Below are 18,230 nucleotides of genomic sequence, written 5' to 3' on the forward strand. Positions count from 1 at the left end.
TGAGGCTTTGGATCTGGAGAAGCTTTGAATGCTTTGGGGTCTGAAGCAGCACATCCAGATGAATTTTTCAGGGATGGTAGACTCTGCAGAGAGGATAAAGCCTGCCAAGTTTCAAGAAAATGGGTGCAGAGGCTGGGGGGGAACAGCACCCCAACTTCTTGAAAGCAAAACTCACATCACATCTAGGTGTTACAACATAGGATGGAAACTGCAGGGCTGGTAGCTCTTAGTAAGGCCACAAAGCCTGCCAAGTTTCAAGAAGATTGGTGCAGGGGCTTGGGGGCAATTGTACCCCAAATTGTTGAAAGCAAAACTCCTGTCACTCCTATGTGTTACAACACAAGGGGGTCAAAACTGCAGGAATGGTAGCTCTTACTGAGGCCACAAAGCCTGCCAAGTTTCAAGGAGATCAGTGCAGGGGTCTGGGGGCAACTGCCCTCAAGCTGCGGACAAGCAGAACTGGTGCCATGGGTGCTTGTGGGACTGACTGCGTCTGTCTCGGGGCGGGGAAGAGAGACACTGCTGCAGGCCTGGCTGCTAAACTGCCGTGTTCCCAATTACCAATCAGTCATGATTCACTCAGGGACCAGCTCAAAACACAGGACCCAGCTACTACATAATGACTTAACAAGCATCAATTAGCACCTACAAAACCAAGCTAAGGAGAGGAAAGACTCAGTACAGACAATCAACTACCCCAAGACAGACACAGTCTTGGCACGAGTTTTGTCTGTCAGCAGCTAGGGGTGCAGGGCCCCAGACTCCCCTGCACTGATCTCCTTGACAGCTGGCAGGCGTCACAACAGGGGCCACCACTCCTGCAGCTGTCACTGCTCTGCGCCTTAGCACACGCAGTGTCACCCATGGCACTGGTTTTGCTTGTCCGCAGCTTGAGGTGCAATTCACCCCAAACCCCTGCACCGAGCTCCTTGAAACTTGGCAGGCTTTGTGGCCTCCATAAGAGCTACCTGCCCTACAGTTTTCACCCCTCTGTGGTGTGACACACAGCCATGACATGAGTTTGGCTTTCAAGAATTTGGGGTACAATTCCCCCCAAAGTCCTGCACTGATCGTCTTGAAACTTGGCAGGCTTCGTGCTCTCAGCAGAGGCCACCATTCCTCCTTGTCTCCTTCAAATCAGACAAAAAACAACAGTTACAGATATTTCATTGATTCTCCATTATACCCTATGGCCGGATCTCTGAGGCGGCTCTGAAGCTTTGGTGCCGCTTCGGCCAGATCAAGACGGAAACCCGGTGTGGAGCTCCGGATCGGATCACTGCCATCTGAAGCAGCCAGGTCCGAAGCCAGATTTCCGAAGCTGACTTGCACAGGCCTACTGATCACGACGTTTGGGATCAGGAAATAATTTTACCCCACAGTCAGACAGGCAGAGGTGCTGGAGGTTTTTGCCTTCTCTTCTAGCAGGGCTTATGGTTCTCTTTCATGGATCTCTCAAATGTATTTGACAACTACCTCCAGTCCTTACAGTGGCAGGACATGGGCAGTTCCCTCAGCACTCTGCTTTACCTGTGGCAAGTTAAAGGTTGTTTCAGATGTTTTGGGCATTGTGCCTGGTAGTTGTGCGAGAAAATGGGTAGATAGGGATAGACCTGACTTGAGCAGGGGTTTGGACTAGATGATTCCTGAACCCCTTTTAGCTGTACTTTTCTTTAATTCAAGGCACCATGATTTTTTGTTGTAGGTAGAGTTGTGAGATACCTGTAGGAGTGTTACTGTTGGGAGAGGAGGGTGTCCAGTGCTGCTGGTGCCTCTTCTTTTTCCTATTTTACCTCCTTTTAAACTTTTCAGAACAAGGAAAAAGTTTTATTTTTAGAGCATTTGACTCTTTTCATTCAGGTCAACCCAAAAATATTTTTCATTTCATGATGTGAACGGAAACAAACACTGGGTGGGAGGGCATAAAACCGGGAAGGCTGGGGACCAATGCATCTCTATACAGAATCTGCCTTCATTTATCTTGTATGGACATTACAGAAAAGACAAGGACAGTGAGATTTATAACCAGAAGGGACAGAAACTTAAGAAGCAGAATCCAAAATTGATTCTAATACACTTCCTGATTAGATATAATCAAAATTGGATTGCAACCCCATGTGAATATTTCATATTTTTTTCTAAATAAGGAAAAGATTTTGGAATACAAATGATGCTTATGGATGAACTGTCATCACGCACAACTAAACTTTAGAAGCAGATTATTTGGACCTCAGGCGATTTATGGTTTGTGTACTTACTACTATTTCCATCTCTAAATGCTAGCTACCGAAGATAAATGATCGTATGCAGCAGGTCTCTTCTGCAAATTCCCTTTCATGCTGTTTTTGTCTGAATAAGCCAGAATAGTTTCTCCTCTAACCTTTTAGATGCAAGGCACTGTCAAGTAACAGATTTTGCTCCCTGATCAGAACAGGAGAAAGTTGTTTTCTTTGCACAAAAACCTCTTCAGGGAAAAATAATGAATGGAATCGGCCAGTCCTGTAATCCTTCCACATACAGAATCTTATTGACTTCACTGGGAGGCCAGTAAAGAGGATCAGATTGGAACTCTGGATTTAGACCTGAATGCAGCATTACAAATTGATTGGAGAGCAAATACTTGAATTGTACTTTACATGCAACTCAAAACCCAGTCTGCCTCCAGCTGTGCAATGGAAGATGACCTTGGCCCTCACCACTAGGTGTTAATCTGAATCATTCTATATGTTTCACTTAAATTGAAAAGCTATCCTAAAAATATAGCTAAAGATCTATCCTTTCTCCCTTTCTGTTTACTTCTCCATATTAAAAGCAATCTATGCAAGCTGGGGATGCTAAATCTAACAATGATGGCACTTTTTTTATCAGGTTCAGTGATCATCTTTATAACCTGCACTGGATTACTGTCAGATTGCTTTGCAGAAAAATTTTGCTTTAAATATTATTTATGAATATCACTAAGGTCATTGATATGCATAACACTTAGTGATGTAAGCCTGAAGCAGACAGATGTACAAGCCTGTTAAACTGGTTTAAGTCCACCTGGGCCTGTTCAAAATGTTCCCTGGAAAATCAAGTACTATTTTGAACCAGTTTACTATGAACCAGTTCAGTATTATGGGTGTACATCAAGCATTTTTTGACAGAGGCCTTGTGAGTTCTCCAGGCATCCCACCGTGCATTACTCTTCCCTCTACCCCATATAAACACTACTACAACTGGCTGCTCTGATACAGAGCCAGAACTGTACTGCTACCTCCCTCCCTCCCCCACTTTTTTACCTTTTGTTAGCACATTTTATCGGTTAGCTCCCTTGCACTGCTTGGTCAGTGAAAGATGTTCTGCTGACTACCAGCTGTGTCTTCATTGCTACTTGACTGCAGCCCCTCATCATGCTATCCCAGCCTCTGAGAAATTAAAAACGTGTCTGGGCCCTCTCTCTGCACCTCCCCCCCCAAGTCAAGGGAACACATGACAGACTTCAGTTATTTGCAGGTTATTGAAGTTGATTGAGCTCATGTTTAGGAGAGAAGGGAAAGCAAGTAAGTGAATACAATCTCCAATCAAAGCTCAGTTGCAAGCGCCCCCTCCTCCCCCACCCTCCAACTTGCCTATTGCATGGCATGCTGGGCTGAATGCTCTCTCCCACCCCTTGGTATTACAGCCAAAGCATTTTGCACAATGGGAACTGCTTCCAAATTGGTGGCATCTGGCAACAGCTCCATTGTTATATCTGTCTGCACCTTAAGTGATGTAAGCCCAAGAAAGCAACATGTACATTTACCCTTCGGATACGTACAAAGAAATTAAATGCAAGTAGATAAAAGCCTTTCAGGAATTATGGAGCACAGATGTATGTTAGGGCCCCACTTTAACTCATGGTCCTTTACATAAAAGCATCATGAGTTGCATGCCACCCCCCCCCGACCCAACAAACCCAAACTTGTTGGGTTTGGGGGGGGAGGGGGCTGGAGCCAGCCTACACTAACCCAGGCCAGCAGGCGGGGGTGCTCCAGCAGCTTCCCAGGAGGCTGCCAAACCTCCCCTCTCCACAGCACCCCCCAGCTCTTGAGCTGGGAGGGGGAGGTGGAAGGGGAGGGAGCTCCCAGCTGCTGAATGGCCAGAGCTGATTGGGGGGCAGGGATGAGGATCCTAGCCTCGCAACCTCCCAAGCTATCCTGGTTAGGGTACTGGGGGGAGCCAGGTTGGGCCCCTGAGGTAAGGAGGCTCAATTCCCACCCACCTCCCCAGAGCTGGCTATTCAGCAGCCAGCACAGAGCTGACAGGTGCTGAATGGCCAGGGCTGAGGGGGAGGGAGTGAGGAACGGGCCTTCTCTGCCTTGCAGGGAGCCCAGATATGCCAGCTGGGGGTTGACTACTTTTTAACAAGGATACTTCAAGTCATGAAAAATAGTGCAGGATATTTGTCTGCCACATCTGAGGTTCTCTTGGAATTAAATTCAAATGAATGGAAGAAAAGTAGAATACATAAAGTCATCAGCATAATAAAAGACGACATTAAATAAATACCCAAGTGCTAAAGACATTTGTAAACCACAGAAGTTGGATTGCTTGAAGGAGATAGTACAGTCAGGTTCCAGTAAAAGTGAGCAAGTTTATTAAAAACAGCATGCTGCTTTGTTAAACCATGAAGATTTCAACTTTATCACGCTGTTCTCCTGTTTTCTAGTTTTTTAAATTTCCCATGTAGGGAAGTGTTCTTTAAAAGAAAAATAATGTCAGAAAGTAAATAAGCAATACAGAGTTTTATGGTAAGGGGAAGATTTCAAAATTCTTTTAGTGTGGAACACATCCTAATCAGGTGTCTTATTGAGACATTCCCTCCTATTCTTGATAATGCAGGTCCGGTTACTGGGGGTTATGGTCTTGTATCTTCCCATGGCAACTACAGTAATGACTTATTTGGGGAAATGTTCCTGGGAAAATATTCAGTACATTAATTATTTTCAGTGTTCCAACATAACTGGAGAGTAGGAGAAGAAGCAATCACCATGAGACTGAACTTCAGCGGCATAACTTGCCTGGGCATCAAGGCACAGTAGAAACAGTAATTCTAGTTGGTGCCCAGGGAAGTTGCCTTATTGTCCCTGCCCTAGTTGTGCCACTGAACATCTCTGCACACTAACAGACCACAATTTTCTGCATATCAGTGGTAAAGTCTTGCCACGTGAATTGAATCACTAGGTGGAGCTGGTCCAAAAACGAAGGCAATTCATTAAAAAGAATGTTTTGTTTTGTTTTGTTTTGTTTAGAAATGCCCCTTTTGTCAATTTCTTCTTGTAGGCCCAAGTATCTGATAGTCTTTTTGCAAACCTGCCCATACTGTTTTCCAGTCAGGGAAATATCAGGAGCACCTGGCTTTTGCTTGAATGCATGTAGGATCTGCTGTTCCCCCCCCCCCCACTTCCAAACATTGCTCAGCCAAAACATGGGTCCTTGATTTTTATAGGACAGTGACTTTTGGAGTTTCAACAGCTTTCATGGAAGGAAATAATCAACTATTTAGAAAACAAATGTACAATCTCAAGAAAAAGAAATTCCAAAAGAGATGTTGCATGAGCAAAATATTCATACAGTAGTTCTCCACAGGCGGCATAGATACAATAATTCATTTTTATTTTTCAAAGGTAAAGTGCATGAATTGTGAGGGGGCCTGAAACTTACTAATTCTTCAGTTAAATTCAGAGATCTGGAAATGGGTATGCTCAGCCTAGTTATCATAGCTAAACTATGTGATGAGACTTTTAGCCTATCCTGAGGAGTTACCTTTAGGCGTGGGCCAAAGCTACTAGGTGTTTGGATCTCAGTTTTCGTTTCAGCAGGATAGAAAATAGGAATTAGCTACAAAGTTCAAATTTAAGTGTTTCTCTAAGTTTAGGAATGTATACAGATCTGGGGGACTAAGTTTAAGTCTCTCTCAAATTTAAACAAGTTGTTCATGCATTATCTGCATCAGTGCCTGATGTGATGGCACAGATATGACATTATTCAGTTGAAGGACAAGTTTCCAGACTTCGTAGTTTCATAGTCTTTGCTCTGCTGAGTTATTGAATTGGAAATGTTGCTGGCTGAAATAACCTCAGGAGAAGCACTGTTTTTGTGAGAGTAGTCAGATAATCCTATTCAAGCATACTTTAGCCAACACAAACAATAAAATGCAGGATGCTAAGGCAGGACCCACACTTCATTTATTCATTGGCTAACATTTAGCTAGAATGATGAGGAACTGTGCTCTGGAATCAGTCCATTTTAGTAATTTGTGGGATCACTATTGCATTCTAGTAAGTCAGTCAAAAATTATCATAAGTTGGATGGATTGATTTTTATCTTAATGTACAAATATACAGGCATATCCTAAATTGTGTAGCGTTGATGCAGGAATCTGGAAACTTCACAAGGTTTGCATCACTTTTTTCGTGATAAAAGAAGTAAAGGAGCTATGTGATCCTCCAGAAACCTGGTGCTCTACAATGGTACTAAGTACAGGCAGTCAAAAAGCCTCAGGCTGAATAGATTCAGTCTTTGCAAGTTAATCTAAGATGAAGCGATTGAACTGATAAGCAAGTAAACAGACATTCATTTTGATTCCAGAAATGCAACCACATGCCTGTAGCAGCTCAGGCGAGGAGCTGGGGAGCGCTAGACCATGTCTCCCTGCTTGACTGGAACAGACAGCTTTGGCCAAGGCTAGCCAGCTCACCGTAAGGGTTGGGGAGGAAAGGGGGTTTGCAGGGGAGGTGCAAAGAATCCTGGGATGCTGGGGGGACTGTGAGTTAACTTGAATCTGGAGGGGATCTGGGACAGAAGATCAATAAATCAATTTAACCTAAATCAGTCAAGTCTGATACTACATCTATTCAGGTTTATCTTAAACTGGTTTCAGCCATTTTTAAAGTTGTTTACGTATTGAACTTCTGTTGTGTTAAAGATCTTAACCGGTTTCTGATCACTTATACTAGTTTATGTGTAACTTCTGTCCTTACCCTGGAAGGAAGCTGCAGCACTCCAGTGTTTGAGCCTCTGCACACACGTGGCCTGATCCCTTTGTCTGGCTTCTTTGCATCTAATCTTGCATCTAATTTATGCTGTCTTTTGGCTTCTTTAACTGATCCTTTCTCTGGGGTTCCAGGTATCATGTAAGCATGTAATGATGCTTGGACAAGCACTAATTCATATGTTTCTGTCAGGTTGGCTTGGGCCCCTTGCCATAGCAACTCAGCTACTTATCTGACTCCAATCTAGTACATCCCACTGAGTTTTGACACCCTGACAACCTTGAAGGATCAGTGCAGGACTTTGAGACCACAACCAGTGCTTCATGCTGTCAGCGCAGTCCTGCTAACTCTTTCCCTCAGGTCATGTTAGTGAAGGAGGCAAGTGGCCAGTGAGAGAACAAAATACCAGAAAACCACCATTCATTATTTAAAACTAGTGTAAACTACAATTTTGGGGCATGATTTCCCCATCCTTAATGCACAGTTTATTGATGCTGCCTCTGAGTCCACTCTGCTTTCCCTGGAGGATTCAGCATTTGTAATATTGCGGGACACTGTCATTTTATTTGTATTAAATCTTGGGACTTTGTATGTTGTTTCAAAGAGAGAGACATTATTTTCTTCTACAGGCAGTTATGGCTAATATGACATTTAAGTGTCAGGTTTTAGGGTTTAATATAACTGGAAAGTTTCTGTCCATCCCCTCCCCATCAGCCCCCCTTCCCAGAGAACTAAGTCACTTATACAGATAGTTCTCCTCAGAGTGATAGCTTCCATGACATAGGGTTACATTAAATGTGGGCAGAGGTACATACTGCCTATAAGTCATCTGTCATTTTTCACATAGTGTTTCATAGATGATTTTAAAAAGCACAAGAGGAATGGGTCGGAACTATTCAAATCAAGCTATATGAGTTGGAGAATTTAATGTAAAAAAAGCCCACATATATGGTCAAAATTCCACCTGAAACTTTCCAGCAGGGCTTGGGTTCAATTATTCCATTACATGAATGCAGGCTAAATGAGGATGTTTCTGTGAGATCAGGAAATTGTTCGTTCTTTGCAAAGCTGCTGAGCAAAAGTCCCAGAGGGAGAACCGAGCATGGAACTATTGATGAAATTAGGCGTTGAATTCCCCTTAGAGGTGCATTCCTCTAATTGTTCCCCTGACTGAGTCTCAGCATTTCCTTCTTCCTCAGCTCAGTGCGTTAAGCCAAGGTGTCTTTAGAGAAAGCATTTGCCACCCTGCTGTGATACAGACATTACAGAACTAGGTTCTTTGCAACACAAGAGTGCAGCCATCAGCCGACAATTTACTCTGAGTGACCACCCACTGCTGTCTACCCTCATAAGAATGGTACCATTTTATTCCTTCCAGTTGTCCTGCTTGTGCAGGTTGGACAGTTGCCAGAGGGTGGGACTTTTGGTCTAGTTTCCAAGCAGCAGCTAGTCAAAGTGAGAAGCCTCCAGCAGTCATTCATATGGAGCCTCCAGGAGTCATTCAGGGATCTTACCTATAGAATCCAATGCTTACCCACTATTTTTGCATGCAGTCTCTTGTGTGCTGAGAGAATATGGAATGTGGTGGGAATCTGAAATCAGCATGTTTCCTCAAGAGTTGGAACAAAAATACTGTATTTATCCAAATCCAAAATGACTTTGAATTTAAGATGATCCTTGCCAATAATTAGATACTATACATGGAAAATAATAAGGTTGTTATAATTTTCCATGTATAATCTAGTTATTGGAGGGCCATTTTAAATTTGTTCCCCTACTTCTGTGAAAACAGTGGTGGCAGGGTAAAGGGCCACCCCCCCATCTTTTGCCTCCCCTATGCCTGTACCCCTTCCACTCCCCGACCCCCTACAGTGCCTGTGCTTGTTTCCTTCCCACCCCCATGACCTGCTCCCCCATACCTCCATTCTTCCTCCCATCTTCTGCAACAGCTCTGGCTCCATCTCTGGGGCAGTCAGTGGTGGCAGCCCAAGTCCTAGCCCACCCTGGCCAGGCAGAAAGAACAGCAGCAGGTCCAGGGCTAGTCAAGTTGGGCCAGAGTGGCTGGAGCTGGAGGTAAGCATCAGGGGGCCCAAGTAGTTTAGGGGAACAGGCTATGCAGTCTCTCCCCCCCTTCCCCCACTGCACAAGCCACCCCAACATGGGGCAGGCTCACAGCCAAAGCCAGAGCTGAGCCACCTCCTGCCCTGGGTCTATTCAAATCAAAGATGAAATCCCACCCCCTCCCCACAGACACCCTTGCTATGTTGTTTGGGTGGGGAGGGGAATCCTCACCTTGGATTTGAATAAATACAGTAGAATCACTGACATACAAACATTTTTGCACCTGTCCCATGTTCACTCAAGGATGGCTTTAAGTCCACCTCTGTTCTGCAAAGCGTGCTTGCTTGAATTGGGTCTTAAAGGGCTCTAGGTTAAGGACTCGAGTAAGCAGGAAAAAAAGGGTTTATAGACCTCTATTATTTCCCAGTATTTTAGGACAGGGTCTAGGCAGCAGAGTGAATGCATCCTTAATTGCCTCAGAGAGATGTTTAAGTTTCAGTTAGAAGACTGAAATGGAGGCTGAACATATTCAGGCCTCGTCTAGCATCATGCTTAGAGGAGGGTTGGAGTCCTGAATCTTGGGACCCGTAGCAGAACACATACAGCTCAACAGCAACATGCTTGTGATGATCCAAATCACCTAATTTGGATGGGCTACCATAAAATCTAAGAGACAGAGGTGTTTTATTGCTTTCTTTAAACTGTGGCATTACAGGTAGGTTGCTTTAACTTCAGACTTTGGATTCTTTCACACAGCAGTGTAATGACTACCATTGTTTTAGAAAGGTTTTTGCACCTGCTCTTTGCTGTGGCTGCATAGGCAGTAAGATTGTTTGTCCTGCTGCTGTTTGCTGACCTAACCATAAATTTAAGCTATGCTGGGGGTTACTGCTTATGTTTAACTGAGGATGCAGCTGTATAAGTCACCTGCAGCATAACTAAATGTGAAGGTGAAGGGGAAAGTCAGCTGGGTAGCAATAACTAAGCATGTAAAGGTGCATCTAGGCTGACTCAGCTGGACACAACTGTTTTCTATTGATGCTTCAGGGCGAAGTCCTGACAAAAGGATGAGAACCAGAGCAAAATTGGATTTGTTTGCAAGAATTTGTTGCAGGGCTGAAAGATGGAAACCTTAGCCATCAGGCAGTTACAAATAAGTGCACCAACCCACACCACTGTAGAGGAGAGAGGGACATAGAGCAGATGAGGCCCACAGTTTCCCCCTCTTATTAACTGTGGGCTGTCCAACCCTAGCCTTAGTGCAAAATGAGAAATACAGATACAACACAACAGAACATTTTGATTTGAGGATTAAATAAAAGTGGCCAGGAAGATGAAGATGAGTGTTTGTGAAGAGATTCACAAAGGTTGAAAAAATAGTGGTCACAGAGCACCTCCCTTTGCAAAATTAGAAATGGATATGAACTACGGGAGCTGGATAAATGAGGAAAATCTGTCATATGAGATTGTCCCAGGATCTAGTTCAGCAAGGGACTTAACTATATGCCCACACTATATGCATGTGGAAAGTCCTCTTGCAGTCTCCAAGACCCAGTGAAGGACAACTTAAACCTGCATAAACCTAGAAGTAATGCACTGAATAATTCACGGGTGTGATATTGAGAGCACTAATAAAATCTTAAATTGACACCTATTCTTTAAATAACTATGACTGCCACCTCTAGATTTACTAGTATACAAATACTTCTCAGGATCATCATTGTGAAGGTACCCAATAAAAGAGAGACGGAGCAAGGTGTTGGCTTGTAGGTTAAAGCAACGAGACTTTAAGAGGAGGTAGTCAGTATTAAAGTTGACCTGTGCAAAAATCTAGTCTTATAAATCTAAAGTAAACAGTGGGTAATTCTGGCTGCACCAAAGTTAACTTTGGTGGTATTGCCATTCCAGTCAGAACTGGCCGGAGAGTTTCTGTAGGGCCTTGGACAATTTAAAACTTTTATTTCCATGTATTTCCATGTTTAATGTACCTGCCACCCTGGGGAGATATTCAAAGGCAGAAATAGGATTTAGGCACCCAGTTCTCCTACCTAGCCTCTGTACATCCTGGGTGTAGTGGAAATATAAAGTCAAAGCTTCTTTGTACTTCTTTTTCTAACATGATTAGTCAACACATTTTCTCACAGGAGACTTAAAACTATTTAGTAACCATACATCCATTAGCATTTGGAGACTGTTAAAGTAATAGATACACTTCCAGAAATCATTCCATTGGCAGCCCCAAGTTTATCCAGGAACTATACCTCCAATAAGCATTTTAAAGGATGTAGAAGAAGGTGCACTTCCAGGAATCAATCATGCCCCTCAGAATGATTGCACTGATAATTAATAACACAGAGATAGAAATGCCATTTCAGTATTGCGGATGGCTGTATAACTGAGTAACTATGATTGTGCTATTTTACCACCTGATCTGTAGCCTATAGGAAGTCAATGAGAATTGATGCACTGATTTCAGTGTGCCATGGATCAGGCCCTTGGATTTGCTTTTTCACAGTGAAGAGCTTACCTAAGGAAAGCCACCTCCTGGAAATATTATTGCCCAGTGTTCCTCACTGTTTTTGCTTCTCAGCTGTATATGGATTATGATTATACCGTGTAGCCCTTATGGAATTAGGGCTGTCAATTAATCACCGTTAACGTGCATGATTAACACATTAATTGATTTTTGCCTTTTTTTTCAATGCTTTAATTGCACACATGGTTTTGGAGCCCACGCCCAGCTCTGCTCTGCCACCATCACCACCACTTCTGGGCCACCCAGCAGGACAGCGGTGGCAATGCAGAGGACCACAGGGTAGCCCTGGCATGAGTTCCAGGCTGCTGCAACAGGAAGGTGGGAGGGGGTGAGCACAGGCACAGAAACACAGACACGCACACAAGCAGCTGCAGGTTGCACGCAGCCAGGAATGCAACCCACAGCATGTAGAGCAGCACACAGCAAATAAGTCTGTGGAAGGGAAGGGGCAGGGGAGAGGGAAGGGGCAGATCAAGGCCCTCACGTTGATGGAAGGAGAGGGGCAGGGGCTGGGGTGAATGAGGCCGTAGGGCCAGGGCAGGTCATGAGACAGAGCTGCAGGAGGCTTGTCCAGGGTCATTGGGGGGGGGGAGGGCATGGCTCCCTGCTGCTGCATGCACCCCTGGGGGAGGCATGGACAGTATGTGCCCCCTGGATTTACATGCAGGGTGGAGGTGGGCTGCCCGCTGCAGGCTGGGATTCTGTGCCCTGCTGCCTTTGCCCTGGGAACTGTATGACACCATGTTGTGCCTCCCAGCACTGGGCAGGCAAGGAACGTGTAGCACAGTCAGAACACAGATCCCAGGGCAAAGGCAGCAGGACGCAGAGCCCCAGCCTGCAGTGGGCAGCCTACTTCTGCCCTGCACACAAACCTGGGGGGCACATGTCCCCATGCCTCTCTTGGGAGTGTGCATGGTGGTGGGGAGCTGCATCCTTCACCTGTGTTCCTGGATGAGTCACCTGTGGCCTTGACCCATCCCAACCCCAGGGCCCCATTTGACTCTGCGCCTGCCCCACTCCTTTCCTCCCACACTGTGGGAGCCTTGATCTGCCCTTCCCCTGCCCCTTTTCCTCCACAGACTTACCCACTAGGCGCTGCTGTACATGCCTCTGTGTTGAATTCCTGTAGCATTAGTATATTTCCCATTTCAAAAAAGAGGACACCCATGTGTGGGGGGGGGTAATATGATTGTCAGGAGGACAGTGGTATGCCTGTGACCTTCCCCTTCCCTTCACTCCCAAGACACAGCCCCCACAGCCCTGCTGCTGCCCCTCACTTCTGATAAACAGTACCCTGCATCCTGCCAGGGCATGCAGAGACCCTCCCTCCCTGGGCTCCAAGCCCCCCCCCCCCAACACACACCCACAGCCTCATACACCTGCACTAATTTCCCCTACATACACACACCTCACACCCGCCCCCCAACCATATGAAGTACCTGCATAATTTTGAGTTTTTCTGTGCATTAATTTGAGTTTTTAGCTGTGCGATTTAAAATGACAATTAGTTGCAACTATTTTTTTAATTGTGCAGCTAATCACAATCAATTTTTTAATTGTTTGACAGCTCTATATGAAATACATTAAACAGGTTGCAAAGCAGGAAAGTGAAATGAGGTCAATATTATCCCTACATTATGGATAGGTAATTGAAACCCAGGAAGGTGGGATGATTTGTCCAAGATAATTCAGTAAGCAATTGGGAAGCCAGAAATAGTCAAAATGCAATAAGATACTAGATTCAATGTCATTAATTTTTAGAACAAATTGGTAGTTCCTGGAAAAATATTATCTTCTTCAGTAGCCTTTAGGTGAATCACTCTTGCCATATAGCTCTAAACAGACAGCTGAACATACTATAACTGCTGGTTTTTTGCACTCTGGTAGGCAGCTCTAGCAGAGACCTTAGAGAATGTGTGATCATCCTGAAGGCTGGCCAATCGTTTGAGTCCTACAGACACTCTCCTTTTCAAGATTGTTGGGGTAGTTAAGGGAACATCTGTCAGCTATGCTGTACCTTATCTTTTGGGGATGCAATCACAAAGTCACTCATTTTGCATTATCCAAAAACACAGAATTCACTTTAAGACTATACTGTATTTCTAAAGTTACTCAGAGAACATAGGGTAATAAATATTTGGGTAGTACCTGCCTGCTGGGCTATGGTTTACATGTTTATGTACAGCAGCCAGGAATAATGTTATGGGGAAAAAAAGGCAAAGCACACCTGAGAATGTAAAATCCTAGGGAAATTAACAAGATAGAGATGGCTTTGTACATGTAGGTGCCACTTCATCTTCCCAAGGTCACTCTTGATCTCTCTCAAGTACAGATTGCCAGGGCTTGCATGAAATTATGGGCTCTTTTTTATGGTTTACCTTTTTACTTCATTTCTGTAAGCACCTTCATTTCAATTCACCAGGGAATGTTTAGAATAAGCTTCATGCTGTGCCTTCTTTCCAAGTGTAACAAACCAATTAATCTTCTACACAAAGGCCATCCCTATGTGGGCAATATGATAACGCCAGCTAACTTCAGTACGTGACAAACATTTCTCCTAATATTCTGAAATTACCAGATTCTCTGTGCTCAGACAGCTACGACAGATGCCGGGTTTCAGCCTAAGAGGTGACGTGGGGATAAGCCCAGCACTTCAGCCCATACAAAAGCAATGAAGTTAAAATTCATGTAATTTAAAATTCTGGCTAAACTAACAAACTGGGGACAATTCAATACGGTAGCTCTTAGGGTGAAGTTACATGTAACAGTTAGACCATACTGAATCTGTGGAATGTTAGTGGTGTTAAAGTTGGCATGTACTGTGCTGTTACAATGAGCAGTCACATTAAGGGTTAATACCGGGGCAGGCAATTATTTCAGGCAAAGGACTGCTTACTGAGATATGGTGATCTGTCAAGGACAGCCGTTCATTAGGGGTGCTCACCGGGATCTGGTGGAACATCTGTTCACCAGAGTGCCCCAAGGGATGACAAGGTCAAACAGTCACAAACTCTTCCATGACTGTTTCAGGCTGGACATAAGGAAGAACTTCTTTACTGTCTGAGCCCCCAAGGTTTTGAAATAGACTGCCACCAGAGATGGTTCAAGCACCTACTTTGAATGCCTTCAAAAGACATCTGGATGTTTATTTTGCTGGGATCCTACGATCCCTGCTGACTTTCTGCCCCTGGGGCAGGGGGCTGGACTCTGATCTTCCAAGGTCCCTTCCAGCCCTAATGTCTATGAAATCTATGAAAAGAGGAGGATTTGTGTTTTATGTAAAGGAGGTGTATGATTGCTCAGATCTCTAGTATGAAACTGGAGATAGGCCTGTTGAAAGTTAGGTGAGGTTAGGTTCAGAGGGGAGAGCAACATAGGTGATGTCTTGGTGTGTGTATGCCATAGACTAGCAAACTATGAGGATGAAGTGGATGAGGCTTTCTTCAAAGAGCTACTAGAAATTTACCAGTCACAGGCCCTGGTTCTCATCACAGGCACTTCAAGCTCCCTGACATCTGCTTGGAGGACAATACAGTAGTGCACAGGCAATCCAGGAAGTTTTTGGAATGTTGGGGACAACTTCCTGGTGCAAGTGTTAGAGAGGCCAACTAGAGGCCATGTTCTTCTTGACCTACTGCTCATAAAGGGGGAAGAGTTGGTGGAATGTGTAGAAGTGGATGGCAACTAAGGCAGCAGCAACTGCAAGATGATTTGAGTTCAGGATACTGAAGAAAAGAAGGAAGGAGAGAAGAATAAAGACCCTAGACTTCAGAAAAACAGACTTTGACTCACTTGGGGAAGTGAAAGGGCAGGATCCCCTGGGAGGCTGGTCTGAGAGGGAAAGGAATCCAGGAGAGCTGGCTGTACTTTAAAGAACCCTTACTGAGGACACAGGAACAAAGTATCCTTATGTGTAAGAAGACTAGCAAGCATGGCAGAAGACCAGCTTGGGTTAGCAGGAAACTCTGCAGTGACCTAAAACACAAAAAGGAAGCTTACAAGCATGGACTTAGTCGGGGGGGGGGGGCACATGCCCCTCCCCAGTGACCAGTCAGCAGCTGTGAGAGGGTTCCCCTCATCTGATCTTGCTGACCAGACCAATCACTGTGACTGATTGCTGCAGCTGCTTCCAGGAATGGCTGTGGCCACTTCTAGGAGTGCAGCGGTGCTCTCAGGGTGCACATGCACCCCCATGTTCCCTCTACACCTCACCATTGCTTACAAGAAGTAAAAACTTGGACAAACAACTAGGGTGGATTATAAAACCATTGCTTGGGCATGCAGAGATGAAATCAGGAAGGCTAAAGTGCAATCAGAGTTGCAGGTAGCAAGGGACATGAAGGGTGACAAGAAGGGTTTCTACAAGTGTGTCAGCAACAAGATCAGGGAAAGTCTGGGCCCCTTTCCTGAGGAGGGGAGGCAACCTAATGACAGTTAAAAGGCTGAAATACTTGATGCCTTTTTCACTTCAGTCTTCACAGGCAAGGTCAGCTCCCAGTCTGCTGCACCTGGCAGCACAGCTTGAGGAGGAGGTGAGCAGCAACAGTGGTGAAAGAACAGATTAGAAACTACTTAGAAAATTTGGATGTCTACAAGTCCGTGGGACCAGACACAATGCACCCAAGTGTGCTGAGGGAGCTAGCCAATGTGATTGCAGAGCCGTTGGCGATTTATCTCTGAAAATTCATAAAGATTGATAGAGGTCCCGAATGATTGCAAAAGGACAAATATAATAGTTATCTTTAGATAGGGAAGGAGGAGGATTCAGGGAACTATAGATTGGTCAGCCTCACCTCAGTCCCTGGAAAAATCATGGAGCAGGTCCTTGAGGAATCCTTTTCTAAGCACTTGGAGGAGAAGAAGGTGATTAGGAACCAGCATGGATTCACCAAGGGCCAGTCATGTCTGACCAAACTGATTGCCTTATATGATGAAATGATTGGCTCTGTGGATGTGGAGAGAGCAGTGGAGGTAATATACCTTGTCTATAGTAAGGGTTTTTTATATGGTTTTCCACAAAAAATGCTCGCAAGGAACCTAAGGAAGTACAAGTTGAATGATTGAGGGAAACTGGTTGAATCTAGAGGGAAACTGGTTGAATCATTGGGCTCAGAAGGTAGTAGTAGTTAATGGCTCAATGTCTAGACAGCAGCTGGTATCAAATGTAGTGTCCCAGGGATTGGTTCTGGGGCTGGTTTTGTTCAATATTTTCATCAGCGACCTGGAAGATGGGATGGAGTGCAATGTGAGCAAGTTTGCAGATGACACCAAGCTGTGGGGAGTAATAGATATACTGGAGGGTAGGGATAGGATTCAGAGAGACCTTGACAAATTGGAGGATTGGGACAAAAGAAATCTCATGAGGTTCAATAAAGACAAATACAAAATCCTGCACTTAGGATGTAATAATCCCATGTACCAGCACAGGCTGGGGGGCCAACTGGCTAAGCAGCAGCTCTGCAGAGAGGGACCTGTGGGTTACAGTGAACAATAAGCTGAATATGAGCTAACAGTGTGCCCTTGTTGTGAAGAAGTCTAACTGCATACTGGGTTGCATTAGTAGGAACATTGCCAGCACATCGATGGAAGTGATTATTCCTTTCTGTTTAGCACTGATGAGACCATATTTGGAGTACAGTGTCTAGTTTTGTGCCCCCACTACAGGAAAGATGTAGATAAATTGAAAAGAGTCCAGTGGAGGGCAATGAAAATGGGTAGGAGGCTGAGGCACATGACTTACAAGGAGAGGGTGAAGGAACTGGGCTTATTTAGTCTGCAGAAGATAAGACTGAGAGAGGATTTAATAGCAGCCTTCAACTACCTGAAGAGCATTTCCAAAGAGGATGGAACTAGACTGTTTTCAATGGTGGCAGATTTCTTAGATTTCATAGACATTAGGGCTGGAAGGGACCTCAGAAGATGTTCTAGTCCAGCCCCCCGGCTGAAGGGCAGGAAGTCAGCTGGAATCATAGGATCCCAGCAAGATAAGCATCCACATTTCCCCTGAAGGAGTTCAATGTGGGTGTTTGAACCACCTCTGATGGCAGACTATTCCAGACATTGGGGGCTCGGACAGTAAAGAAATTCTTCCTTATGTCCAGCCTGAAACGGTCTTGCAGGAGTTTATAACCATTCGACCTTGTCATCCCTTGGGATGCTCTGGTGAACAATTGTTCCCCCAGATCCTGGTGAACTCCCCTGATAAACCTATAGGTGGCCATCATGTAGCCCCGAGCCTACGCTTTTCCAGGCTAAACAGCCCCATAGCTTTCAGCCTGTCGTCATAAGGTCTGTTTTCCTGACCTCTGAGTATGTGCATGGCTCTCCTCTGGACTCTCTCAAGCTTCTCCACAACCTTTTTGAATTGTGGAGCCCAAAACTGGACGCAATGCTTCAGCTGCAGCCTCACCAAGGCTTAGTACAATGGGATAATGACATCCCAGGATTTGCTTGAGAAGCATCTATGGATGCAAGCCAGTGTTTTGCTCACTTTACTAGCCGCAGCATCACACTGAAGGCTCATGTTCATCTTGTGGTCAATTATGACCCCCAAGTCCTTTTCATTTGTACTGCTAGTCAGCGTAGCACTGCTGATCCTATAAGGATGCTGCAGGTTT

The sequence above is a fragment of the Crocodylus porosus genome, unplaced genomic scaffold (genome assembly GCF_001723895.1).
Source record: "Crocodylus porosus isolate Cpor-Errol unplaced genomic scaffold, CroPor_comp1, whole genome shotgun sequence".
In the NCBI taxonomy this organism is placed as follows: domain Eukaryota; kingdom Metazoa; phylum Chordata; order Crocodylia; family Crocodylidae; genus Crocodylus; species Crocodylus porosus.